We start from the raw sequence: 12,372 nt of genomic DNA on the forward strand, positions 1-12,372 counted from the left end.
CCAACTGCACTACTAAATGGCCAAAACTAGTAGACATGCATATTCTAGCAATAAAATAAGTGTACTTAAGTGTAATCAGAACTTCATGAATAACGGCTGTTCCAATTCTACAGAATCTGAGGAGCTTTTCTCTGAGCTCTGAGGGAACAGAGTCTGCATGGGTCTGCTCATGATTCTTATGATACACATATAATTGCTTTTTATGTGCTTCTGTGTAGGCACATAGATTCATGACTCATTTCTAATAAACTGCATTGGGTTGAGTGTTGATGAGAGACGTGCCAGTCTCTTTAATATTTATATTACAGACTTTAGCATCTTCACAGACGGCTGCAAGAAGAACGGGACCTCCCAGTCCTGGTGTTTACTCTGGATCTGAAATATCCAACTACTACTACCAATAGTACTCACATTTAATATACCTTTTGTGTATTTCCCATCATGTGTGGTTATCAGCTTACAGCGTAGTTAAATTATTGCATGGAGGTATCTGTCCTAAATACATTTAACTGCTCTAACAAGGCAAACGCCTCCCACCTGTGAAACCGCATGTCTATTTTTAGGCATGGTCTTCAAATTTCCATTAAAGAAGAAACAATCACAAAAAGCAAGAGGTAAAAATCACAAAAGCAAGAGGTTAAAACACATTTTATTATTTGTGACCCGTGTTTGTTTATCTCTGTGGTAATATTTTCTTAAAAGTAATCTGTACTCTGATTCAGCTGCCCTCTTCTGGTCCATTACAGAAGAACTGACACACTATTTTGAATATGGTGATTTGGTTTTTCAGGCAACTAGCATGCAGATAAGTTCTGTTTTCCAATACAGTTGAATAAAAATCTCACTCGTTTCATTCACAATCAGACCAAGAATGTGAATTTAAGTAAATGAATTCAATTTTGATTCTAACTGCAGTGTGTTAAATTGTGTTATTGGACATTAATCTGACTCCATTGAAGTCAATGGAGTCAGATTATTGGCCAAAAACACAATTTAACACACTGCAGTTTGTTTTAATTAATACATTGCACATTATTGATGGATGACTCTCATTAAACTGTGAATTGTAAATCATCATGACACCATTCATGCTTTATCTTGAGAGGTGAGAAGTGTCTTGGTTTTTGTATAGTCAGATAGGATGAGGGTGAGATAACAGTCCATCATGATGCCTGAATGTCTGTCCTGATAAAAGAGCTGACAGAGAGGCTGCTAAACAGCTAAAGCCCTGAAGGGACAAGACAAAAGTGCAGAAGGATCTAAGTTCATTTGCCATTCCTATAAAGGGTTGTAACGGGACATGAAACAATATAGCAGAAGTTAAACAGTGAGCAAGAAAAGGTTTGGACTCATATGATGATTAAGGAGAGATGTTGAAGATTTTAAACATCCCTTAGGACAAAGAAGGTCTTTAAGAGTTCTTATGAATAAATAAAAAAATAAATAGTTAATGTCAACTATTCATTAGCTATTAAAGTAATTATTTACATAAGGGATATAAAAGGCACCTAAGAACAACCAATAAAGCGAAAAATAGGAGAACTGAGCAAGAAATGCACTCTGATAAATCCCCATAATGCATTGCTGTCTGCATGAGTTATATCGAAGTGTATGCCTGCATCACTCCCACCACACAAAAATATACAACCCCCCCATTTCATGATGGTTGACAACACACACAATCCTAACGATAAATATCTATTCCTGAGCAGAACTCCTACATCCCAGAATGACCATAAAATACCATATGCAATCTCATGTCAACAAATAATGAAACTGAAAAGAAATAAAAACCCTGTAAAACATCTCAGTTTCTTTATAGGAAGCGATGTCAAAGCTAACACATCACCCAATCTCAGTTTTGATGGCCGGGCCTGCTGTAGCTTCTTATTCGAAGCCTAACTTATAACATATGCCGCAGTTTCCGATTTGAAAAGGGACGCTGGCAGAAAGGTTGGAAACTTGACAGGAGCTCGCCCACTCATGCCAGGAGTGCAGAGCGATAGTAATGGATTTCCATTCTCTGTCCCATTCGACGAGTGTTGTTGGTGCTGATAGTAAAAATGGTGCAACATTGGCATGCTGGTGCACAACGCATGCCAGGAAAGGACAACAGGAAGGAAGTTTGGCAATGAATAGGTGTGAAGGGAGAAATGGAGGGACAGGGCCAGGCAGAGAGGGCATCAAGGGAAGCAGAAAGAGCGAGAGCCGTGGGGTGCTGGGTGACTCAGACATGACATGAAGAGAGACAGAGAGGCACTGTGACATACTGTACTTGTTATCAGAACACAGAGCTCATTCACACTCTAATAGTGTAAAATAGCCAAGCATGAACCTCATGTGTTAGCAGGCATCACTAGTCGTACTGCTCACGCTTGGGGTTAATGTATAATCTTTAACCTGAAATCAAAATAGATTCTATTCAGTGGTTTAATTATTATTATTATTATTTTTAAATAATGGGGTTAAAAAAAACTTCCAAAGAAATAATATGTGCTTATTACTTGCCAGTGCAGAAAATTGGGTCTCATATTACTTGCCAGTGCAAGTTGGGAAAAGTATATTGTGGGAAAAAAACTGTATATTAGTCAGCTCAGGTTGTATATTGTACATACTGTATACTATGCATACAGGGGGAAAACACAATATTCCGACAAATATCCGTGCAGAATATTTAGAATTTTTTATTCCTTTCTTTAAAAAAAAGGAATATGCACATTTAATGTAGTTCTTAATATATTTTATCTTTTGGGATCAAAATATTGTTGCTGGGTAAACCGAGTCAATTTCCATGCTAATTTTGACCTTTTGCTGGCCGAAAAATTTTGGTCATTGGGACATTCTGCCAGATGTGGATATCTTCTTTTGGATGACTGTAATGTTCCCAAAGCAATATCAGATAACAAATTCAGCAATACTGAGCTCATTTAAAAGCAACATTTGACTGAAATGAGATAAACCAAAAAATTAAATGAGAAAATGCAAAGGTGAATAGCTTGATGGAAGAGCAGGACTTGACTCATCACATCAATATGAGTGAAATGAAACCAACAGTCGATGACCGTTATTTGGCACCAGGAGATGCTGTCATGGTATAACACGTATAATTCAGAATAACAAACCTCTGAGCAATTGAGATATTAGCATAACCATTTGAGTTTCCGGTTCCATTTTTTGCAATTTGTGGCATCAAATGGAATCCTTCGCCCTTAACATAACTGGGCAATGTGGGACTCCAGAAACGGACCAATCTACAACACCTGTCATCGTCTGTTGAATGTGTACATTGAGCAAAGCCAGTTTATGGTTTTCTTCTTAATGTACTCCCCTAACTTCACTCCAAGTGTGGGTAGCTCTAGGGGACATTTGTGTCTATGGACTTTGGGTGAGCCCTTGTGGCAGCACAGAATGCAGGATTATAGCAAAACGGATTATATTTCCCCAAATCCCCAAAGTGTCAAGATCCCAGTGGCATTTGTCTCCAGTGCTAATCTTTGTTAGACATTCTAGACAGGATCAACAAATGGGAAGCAGATACACTGCTACTACATCGGCTAACAGAACGGACAGATTAAAGAATTTATACTCAGAACAGAACCATCAATTCAAAAGTAAACTCTCTAAAATACAAATTAGAGACAATAATAATAATAATAATAATAATAATAATAATACATAAATTAAAAATGTAAAAAAATTAAACAATATTATATAAAATTAAATTAATATATAATAGAAATATATAAATAAAAGTATAACAACAATGACGACAACACGCACACATATTTGCAGTTATGTAAAAAAAGAAAGGACACCCTCCCTATTGAATTCTATGGTTTTACGTTATGTTATCAGGACATAATAAAAAAATCTTCTGGTCCTTGGCAGGTCTCAAAATCAGGTAAATACAACTCAGACAAAAGGAATCGCCAGTGCAGCACAGATGTCTACTGATTAAAATAATTTATTTAAGGTGCATAACAATAAATGACTAACGTTTCGATGTGGTTACATCTTCATCAGAGTCCTCTGAAGGTTCAGAGAACCTTCTTTTCAGGTAAATACAACCTCAGATGAACAATAACACATGGCATATTATGCCATGTCATTATTTGTTGAACAAAAACTAGGCCAAAATGGAGAAGCCATGTGAAAATCTAAGTACACCCTCCATAGGAATTAAGAGTATTAGTAACAGTCAGCTTTGCTAATCAAACGTCTTTGATTAACTGATCATCAGCAAGTGTGATCACAGTTATAAAAGCAGAAGTTTTGGCAGTTTGCTGGTCTGGAACATTCAGGTGTGTTAAAACACAATGCCAAGGAGGAAAGACATCAGCAATGATCTTAGAGAAGCAATTGTTGCTGCCCATCAATCTGGGAAGGGTTAAACGGCAATTTCCAAACAATTGAAGTCCATTATTCTACAGTAGGGAAGATTATTCACAAGTGGAAAACATTCAAGACAGTTGCCAATCTTCCCAGGAGTGGACCTCCCAGAAAATTCATCCCAAGGTCAGACTGTGCAATGCTCAGAGGAATCGCAAAACATCCAAGTAATACACCTAAGACTCTACAGGCCTCAGTTAACATGTTAAATGCTGAAGTTCAAGACAGTTCAATTAGAAAAAGACTGGACAAGTATGGCATGTTTGGAAGGGTTGGCTCTTCTCTCTAAAAAGAACATGGCAGCACTAGCCTGGTTAAAACCAGACCATTCTCAGTAGTAACTGAGTTATGGTCTGGCAAAGCTCCTTTAATAACTCATTTCCAAAGGGGCGTCTCCAACGGACGTCGCTCAAATGCCTCTGGGCGTAATTGGATAGACCTAAAACCAATCAGAGCGATCGTCATCGTGTAAAGCCATATGCTGCGTCCCAATTCGCCTAAGTTACACTACGCCATAAAAGTATGTACTCTTTTTGTGAAGAAAAGGTATTTACTTTTGAATGTGTAGCAAAAAAAAAAGATAAGCTTTGGGACATACTACTTCGTCATCTTTATCGGACGGATCTGTCGAGTGCATCCTGTCACGTAAACTGCCCTGTCAATCATCTTGTCACAGTTAAAATCCTCTATTAAATCTAATTAATTCCCTACCGTTTCGGAGAGAAATGTAGTAACACATTCATCTGCCAGTGGGTCTTTCATGGAGACTGTCCTCATTTGTTTGCAATTTGAATATAATAATGCATTTAAAAGTTGCTGCGCTTCACCAACGGACGTCGCTCAATGGGCGCAATTGGATAGACCTAAAACCAATCAGAGCGATCGTCATCGTGTAAAGCCCGCCCCAACGTTTCTGATTGGTGCCGCGATTTCGACAGATTAGAAATGGGCTTGAATGAGCTCTTTGCCAGACTACTTGCAGAGCAAATCTAAATTTGCCGGAAGTTGTCTGGGTTTTCCCAGGCTATGGCAGCACAGCTTAGGTTTGCAAAGTTGCATCTGAACAAACCATAAGACTTCTGGCACAATGTCCTTTGGAAAGACGAGACCTAAGTGGAGATGTCTGGCCATAATGCACAGCCCCACGTTTGGTGAAAACCAAATACAGCATATTTTAAGAGCAGCTCAAGACTAGATGATTTTTTTATTATGTCCCATATATTTAAAACCATAGAATTAATTTGGGTGACCTTTCTTTTTCACATGACCGTGCACGCGTACGCACGCACGCCAGTGTAAGCCAGTGTAAAAACTGTAAACCAATAATGACTCCGTAATGTAGCTTTTTTCAGTTCGTATCCGTCAGGCGGAAGCATCATTAACCTCCAAAATGAGCTGCAATATGCTGCCACAATTAAAAGCTCAATTAATGAATAAATGGATGCTTAACAAGCGCATTCATGAAAGTAAAAAAAAAAATAATAATTATGCAACCGCAGCTTGACCCATCCTTCAGGAAGTAAGATAAGCAATTAAAGCATTGTTTTGGTTTGAGGTCAGCATATTGGCACAAACTGAATACTGGATTTAAACTGAATACTGGATTTAAACATAATAAAAATGTATGATACACAACAAGAACAACAACAACAACTGATTAAAAAAAACACTCAAAGATTTGCAATGAAATGAGCTTAAATGATCATTCCAAGGTCACACATGGCACGGCCTAGAACAGATAATGTGCATTAATTCATTGCGAAATAGCACTGGTATTTAATTCAAAAACTTAACAGTCATCAGAGCCATGGGGCAGGGGTAAAGGATGCTCAACATAGGCCCTTAGATCCCATGAGGAAGACGAGGCAAAATGTTATATAAAAAGCAGCAAATATGCCCAGAACTCCTGGAAAGCTGAAAGCTGTCAAGACAGATCTTTCCTGCATATTGATATTTACAATAATAGAAAACATGAATATTTGTTTGTCCCAGTGGATTTCCATATTAAGACAGGAAGTGTCATAAAATCAATGCTGTATCTGACTCTTTGGAGAGGTCATTGGTTTTGTCTGCTTGAATCTGACAGTAGGAAAGGGCAAAAGACTGTCTTGTCTGGTCTCTTTCCATGACAAAATTTTCCTAACTGACAAAACAATAAAATTGCAAATAAATAAATAGTACGTAAAAAGAGAAATAAATGGCCCAACACGTCTAACAAAGATATAAAGCTTGTGCATTAGATGAGTAACTGATCCTTAATATAATTTTAGCCTGCTTTGCATGCTTTAAACACCTTTCTTTAATAACAGAACACAAACTAACAAGCTAAATTGTACAGTGAACATTCATATTTAAAGCTTAAAATTAAGACCAATAAATACCAATTAGCTTCTTTCAAGACTCTTTAATTTACACACAACCAACTCAAGATTTATGCTCAAGGAATATCTTTGGAATATGATCAACAAATCTTTTGTAATGGGTCTCAATTCACCTCACTCTCATTCATATCTGTAACCTAACAGTCACAGAGCCAATCAATCATTACGGAAGTGCTTGTCGTGAGTCAGGCGGTGTTCATTAAGGCTGGACAGTTGCATTACTCTGCTATTCATGGGTCAACAGCTCTCTCCTAAAGGCCTTTGTAAAAAAAAAAAAAAGGTTGGTATATTTTTTAAAAGAAACCATTCATCCATTTACAGTCATTTGCAGCATGATTACACTGGTAACTATGGTGTGAATCAAAGCTGAAACCTTTCTAAAACAATGGGAGCCACTGAGGAGCAGGACTAATTCTCATGACTTTGTAATACTGTGTCAAGTTCACCAAAGCACTTAGATCTCTTATAACCATAGAGCTCAAGTTTTGTCCAGTTCAACAGAAGCTAAATAGAATAGGATATTTTTTTCATCAAGATCGGGGCTGACTTGACTTTCACTCCACGTCACCACATTAAATCGTAAGGACAGTCCCTCTGGAGCAGGCTGACGCTACGTGCCTTGATCAAGGGCAAAACAGTGATTGCTGAAGTTTCACAAATGCAGTGTGTGAACATGCAATCTGTCGATTAGAAACCCAGATGTACAACTAAGCTTAACCACTAGAAAGAACAGAAAAAAGCAAAACGAAATAGGGCTGCAATATATATATATATATATATATAGCTTAATTTTATAGAATATATATATATAATAAAGAATAATCTTCCACAAATAATTTACAATCTAGTCAATGTTCCTTTTCAGATTTATTTTAACATGTATTCCATCTGGCAAGCACTGAAGTAAAGCTCAAGTACAGTAAACACTTAAATTCACTGCCACCAGCTCAAAAATTGTACTATAAATATTTGTGTAAATCTAAAATGGCCAAACAAACAGTAGTCTGAACACCTTTCAGGCAAACAAAAGTCACAAACATTAAGTATGAAGGTTAAGCAAGTAGCTTCTGTGTTCAGGGTAACATCCGGAAGGATGTTTTGATAATGAGACATCGGTTGTGCTTGTGGATTTCATTTCATGGAAATCACGTACAGCCTCGTCCTGACACCCACCGAGGAAGACCATTACATCATTCTGCGATGTCCTTGGACAAGATAACCAGCTTTTCCAAACCGAGAACAATATTGTACCCAGCAGGTAGCCCCGGTGAACACACAAGCTGTTCAGTGGACTGAAGTTAAGCCTGCAGAAATGGATTTAAGGGAAATTAAAAGAAATTATAATAATGGGCAACAGCAGATTAAGACAGAACAGAACCTGAATGAGCACTAGACACAAACCTTTGAGGGCTGTGTGTTATTGCCAGGGCACTGTGGGTATTTTCTAGGTGGTTTACAAGGTTATTTACTGGTCCACGTCTCTATGATATTCCGGTCTCTTTAGTGTAAATCTATGGGATTTTTCTGGCAGCGTGCACAGCGAATAACAAAACAAGACATTTAAATGTGCCGACAGCTGTGGGATACTTAAAAGTGTTTGGGACCAGAACTGCTGCTGTTACATCAACTATGCTATGTTTACAGCATTTTGACAGGTTCATCCTTGCATATCTTACAGAAGATATGAAGAGCTGTCAAGTGTGCAACAGACGTGGTATATCATGATCTTAACCCAAGGCTGAGTTTGTTTTATCTGCATTTACTTCCCTGTCCAGTTTATCTGCCACATCTTTTCTTAGTCCTCCTCGACAACTCCTTCCCCGCTTGGCAAGAATCACCAGTGTGACTGTGGGTCAGCCAGTGTTTGCACTGGCACGATAGTCCCACTGTGGATTAGAGAGAGGACTCTTCGCCTGGTGGGCCACTGCTCAAACTCCTCATCCTGCTGAGCTAATATCCACTAAACCATCTGCGTTGTCTTATTCCTGCAGGTCCACCCACAGCATAAGAGCTTTCTAAAAGACAGCTTCAACTACATCACTTGCTAAACAAAAAAAATCTACTGCTGTCAACTTGAGATATGTCAATATGTTTTGGAAAAGTAAATTGAACAATCATCATTTAGGAGAGTTTTTTCGAAAGCATGAAACACCAAAATGGAGAAAGTTTAAACATTTGTATTATGTAGAATACAATAGGAAATCTGACTCCGTTGAGCAATTCATTCAAAATGAAATATTCAAGAAATGATGAATCCTTTTAAAATGGAAAATATCCAGGTAAATATTTCTCTGTTATTGCATTAAACATTTTAAACCAACTTTGCAACTTTTTGGTCCAAATAAGGTTTCCTAAAACATTAGTATAAAATAACCTGTATACATCAAGGGGAATGGTGGTGTATCTTAATTCACAAGCATGTTTTTTTTTTCCCTCCAAAGAAAAAAAATAATTTTATCTTGCAAATCTTTACGCTGTGACCCATATTTCACAGAGCGAGCGAGACAGTGAGCAAATGTGTGTCTAGGAGAGAGGCCAATGGATACTGAAGGTTGCTGAAAGGATGGGCACTAAACATGGTTAGCCAGGAAGACAATCTCTGCACTCAGTGGGCAGATTTCCTCACCAGGGGAAAAGAAGAAAATAAATAAAAGAGAACATTCTGGCTCTGCATATACTACATAGACTCCACCATACTCTATACTGTCCTATCCAATGAAGGAATAAAAAGGCCCGAAATATAACTTAACCCTTACGCTCTGTTGAAAACCCTGTAACACCTACACCAGATTTACTAAACAGGGCAAATAAGCGTGAGAGTGCAATTCCATAAAAGCGCCGATGGGAGTGGAAAGTTCTGCACGTGATCTACTGATGACGCACAAATTAAAGAACACAGACGCAGCCGGATCATTTCCATAAACCACCAACGCAATCTAGCAAGAGCAGCGCAAAATAGCATCTGGTTTAAGACAAGCGATAAATAGCGCAAATTCAAGTAAATTGACTTGCGCAAACCTTAGTAAATCACCTTTGCGTGATTCATTTAAATACTCTCCTCCAATAGATTTTGCGTCTGAAAGGGAAACTCCTACAAATGCATATGCAATAAGGTCAGCTGCGAAAATAACCCTGTGTAACAAGGTGGGGAAAAAAAAGAATCCCAAAAGTTCAAAAATGATCAGGAAGTAGTTATGCCCTGACACAACATAACCCTAACACAACATAAAGGTTAAAAAAAAGAAACGGTAATCTTTTGTAACATTGACATGGCTAACATTACAAGTGGACTTCAAGTGTAAGAAATCTTGATTGTTCAGCAACTTTCTGCCACAACAATTTGCTGGTTTGGAGTGATCAATGAGCAGTTTCAATGTGTTAAATGACCATCATATGACTCCTTGAGAAATGTAGCTTCTGACTGTTTTGTACAAAGGATCCTCCCATCAAGATGGTTAAGGAAATTAGCTCATTTTACATGGACCCATAGAATAAAGGTGATCATGTACAGCCATTAATCCAGCTTCCCCTTCAGAATAATTACCAGCCCAATGAGAAAAGGGAGGACACCTTCCTGTCCTTGATACAATTTACATCCTCACGACACATCACCCCTTCCATATATAATAGCGCTTTTCCACTGCGTGGTACGACTCGGCACGGCTCGCTTTACTTTCACACTGCAGTTTAGTCCTGCTTTAGCACTACTGATTATAGGCTGATCGTTATATTTGTGCCGCCACCTAGTCTACTGACCATGATAAAGTCATTTTCTCTGACAAATCAGTGATCTGTAGTGTTTACACGTCACATTTTAATATTGGTTCGGCCAAAGCCGCCTTAACCTAATGTTAGGCCCCGGGGCTGAGAGGTTTTGTAGGCCCCCCATCAGCTCGATTTATAGAGTCTCATTTTTTTTAAAAAGTGTAATATCTAGGTAATCTACATCACAGTTGAGAAATTTCAACTTTAAGCAAATGAGAAGCGATTTTCGCGAGCGACAACCAATAGGAAAGAAGCCTTTCAGTGGAGCTCAGCTCCCGTCACCGTCACAGAAGAGTTCAAGGGCGATTTCACTGTTTTATATGATTTGACTGTAACTAAACACAAACATGGATATAATAAAATGATGCATGGAAAAGAAACTGTCGACAGTCTCAGTGAGTTTAATTCATACATTTAGAATTATTTATGTTGTAGTTTTATAATGCAAGTTTAGCACTGCTGCAGTTCATTTTACAGTTTCCCCTGCATTATGTTGACTATTAGGGACCAGACAATTTATTATTTGTCAAATTCGGATGACGTTTTAGTAATTTATGACAGTATGAGTGAGTTTAATTTGTAGATTGATCGATCGTTAATCTAGTAAATTATTTAATCCACCGAACACTGCTGTGTGCAATATAAAAACACTCTCCCAACAGCATACTGTTACTTTTGAGCCTAATTCCTAATCAAATTAAAATAATATAGTTGTATCACTTGTGATGGTGTTTTGTATAGATGTGGCCAGACGAGCAGTCTACCAATAACATTAGAGCGACAGCACTACCAACGGCCACAAGCGACTTCACCGTATAGAGAGAGACTAGCGACATACAGCGACAAAATCGCTGGCTGTGTGAACGGGGCTTATGGGGCCACGTGGGTCACTCAATCAGCAGACATGTAACGTGCGATTAGAGTGATTGACAGAAAACCTGACAAGTTACAGTACAAAACAATATGACCTTTTCAGCTCATCATGAACCTGAACATGGGAGGTCCCTAAACTTGGGAGGCCCCTGGGCTTCAGCCCAGGTAAGCCCTTGCATTAATGCGGCCTCGGGTACGGCTCACTTAGAACCTCAAATCGAGGTGATACTAAAAAAGTACCAGGTATTAGGTAATGTACACAGTGGAAAACCCCCCAAAAGTGAGCCGTACAATGCAGTGGAAAAGTGCCATAGGCAGATCCATGGAATACTCTCGATACATTCCCTAAATTAATCAGCAATGTCCTGGACTTGAACTCAAGTTTATCCTTTGAACTTTCGAGAGCTTGTTTGACAACATTTCCATCATAAGATGTCAGATGCCATTAAAACCTGAACAGATACTCCAGTTCTTTAAAAAGCTCTTTAAACTGCACATTGAAATGAATCGACAGCAGATGAAGTCTCAGTCTACTGATCTTTTAAACAGCTTTCAGCAAACAACAGATAAAACTGCAGGATTTTACACAGAGTGGACCTTTACTGCTGATCAAAGCCACAGCTTGCTGGGCAGACAGATCTGTTTAACTTGAGAGAATACAAAAAGATTTCGGCCTTAGCCATACCCGTTTCAGACAACCCAAATAGATTTACTGAAGTGTTTCACAGTTGACAAAACTGCTTAATTAAGTGTAGATAAATGACTATGCTCTGAAATGCCATTTTTGTCCTTGTCCCGCAACCCTGAGGTTTGTGTGTCAAGCGTCTTGGACTTTAAAAATATAGCATTGCTCAGGGACAGCTGTTGAGCCAGAGATCAAAAATAGCTCTTTGTTTGCTGTGCCACTAGAACAGCAAGCGCTGGAATAGATTTATTTTAAGGATGGGATAAAATAGTGACAGCA

General features: G+C 38.4%; 1 protein-coding gene across 1 annotated transcript in view; it reads right to left on the reverse strand.

Moving 5' to 3' along the window:
• Nucleotides 1-12,372, reverse strand: part of tmem104 (transmembrane protein 104) — a 49,248-nt gene that overhangs the window by 16,654 nt on the left and 20,222 nt on the right. The window lies entirely within an intron of this gene.

The sequence above is a fragment of the Scardinius erythrophthalmus genome, assembly GCF_964197995.2.
Source record: "Scardinius erythrophthalmus genome assembly, chromosome: 1".
NCBI classification, from domain to species: domain Eukaryota; kingdom Metazoa; phylum Chordata; class Actinopteri; order Cypriniformes; family Leuciscidae; genus Scardinius; species Scardinius erythrophthalmus.